Source organism: Mytilus trossulus, chromosome 11 (genome assembly GCF_036588685.1).
Source record: "Mytilus trossulus isolate FHL-02 chromosome 11, PNRI_Mtr1.1.1.hap1, whole genome shotgun sequence".
NCBI lineage: Eukaryota > Metazoa > Mollusca > Bivalvia > Mytilida > Mytilidae > Mytilus > Mytilus trossulus.
Genome location: NC_086383.1, coordinates 24,347,646 through 24,349,690, shown reverse-complemented (window position 1 = coordinate 24,349,690; position 2,045 = coordinate 24,347,646). Strand labels below are relative to the sequence as shown.

Here is a 2,045-nt window from a genome sequence, read left to right as displayed (position 1 = left end):
TACAATATACATGCTATTCCCGCTTATATTATAGAGTAGAGTGTTTTTATTTAGTTATAAAAACAATATACTACATAGAACTTTTTTAACAGATTTATTGATAAATCAATTTTTATTCTATTGAGTTTAGATAAATTTCTTCCGAACTTATTTTCCTTTTGTATTCCTTGTAATAGTATAATGTAAGAAGTCAATCCGACTGATAAAAAGCTTAATATATTACCATACTTAATCTTTGAAGTTACACAATGTCAATGAAAAGTGAATATTACATATCAATAACTACTAAACATGAGATATCTACCTTGTTTATTTACCCAAAAAAAATGTTCTCTTTTCCTTTAAATAATAAGACATGTAATATCTTTAGCAGTGGTTGATTCACAAAATTATCAATTTTGAAAAGGTTAATATACCACTTTGATATTTGAAGATTTGAATTATTTAATAATTATTTTTACTCAGAAATACAACTTTCGATGAGAATGATAAAAACTAACCGTCAACTTCTTAGTCCAATGCTTTTAGTAGGGATAATACAAAGTGGTAGAAATGGATCGGAACCAAAGTCATTGGAACCTTACATAGATTTGCTGGTTGATGAAATACTTAAATTATCAGAATTCCCTACATACAACAGCTACCGAAAAGCACCAGTAAAAGTGAAAGTTGCCCTTTTGCAATTTTTATGTGACATTCCTGCGTATTCAAAACTGTTACATATAAGTAAGTGGTTTGAGATCATGTGGATATTGCAAGGAAACTGGTATTTTTTGCAAACATCTAAGTAAGACTATTCATTTGTCAAATAGACAGTTTCTTCCTGAAAACCATCATTTGCGTAGTAGTAACCGCTTCTCAAATGGATCAGTGGAACTGAAACAGCAGCCAGTCACATACACCAATGAAGAAGAACGTCATTTGAGAGAAATATTTGACAATAAACCAAACCGAAATCAACAGAATAATTTTCAGAAGGCGACTGGACTGAAAGGAAAGTACAGTATTATGAAGTTACCCAATCATGACAGAAACCAGCAGATGCAACCAGACGGAATGCATACCATAGCAGACTTCATAAGCCATGTAATGGACCTGCTGGTTGGGAAATCTGACACCAAAACGAGATATACATGATATATGAAAAACCTAATATATTATTTTTTTGTAACAACCAGTAATGAAATACAAAAGGTGAAATAATAAGTCCTTTTTAGTAGCCAATAAGGTTCAATTGTGTCAAAATAAGCCAAAAACCATTGATATTGAATAATTCACTTGAAATTGAATAACTCGACCTCATTGAATCCGTATTGATATGCACTTTTTTAAAACCCTTTAGTTTGAGATGGATAACACGTGCGTTTTATGTGTACAGTTATTTAGGGGAAGTGAATGTCAACATTAAAAGTGATACAAAGGAAAATCATTTGAGTGACTGATTCGATCCACAAATAAACATTCTTATACAGGTAAAACGATGCTAAACATTTTTTTTTTATCTGTTATATGAAATTAAATAGACCTAGAATAATTCAACAGCACGTGTTTGCTTATCTAGTCATATCTATATTTATGGTTACATCGCTTATATGTTCATCGAATGACTATAGAGGTCAACACGATAAATAATTAGATGGCGTCCAGACTCAAATACACACGAAACGAAGTTACGTATTTCCATGCCTGTGTCTTGTTTATTGTTTTATTTAGACTTTTAACAGCTTGGATAAGTGTTTTTCATTGTTATAAATCAAATATGATTATCTGATTAGAATTAGTGAACATGAATTTGACAGCTATTCCCCTTTTAAGTTTTTGTGTATTGGTCTGTTTTTCTAACACTGTATGTAATAGGGCAAGTATATGTGGTGTATCAACATATTTTGCGATGTACAGGTCAGTTTGTCATGCTTTATTTGACCTAAACCTAATTTTTAATGGTTCATTAAATTGCCTAATGCAAAGTGTTTCATTTTTGGTCTGTTATCTTATACATTTAATCAATATGTCAATTATATTAGATTTATAGAATGATTGTTAGG

The 2,045-nt window shown here is 30.5% G+C and overlaps 1 pseudogene; it reads left to right on the top strand.

The window, feature by feature from the left end:
- The first annotated feature begins 485 nt into the window (after nt 1-485).
- Nucleotides 486-1,137, top strand: LOC134689880 (uncharacterized; annotated as a pseudogene).
- Nucleotides 1,138-2,045: the final 908 nt, after the last annotated feature.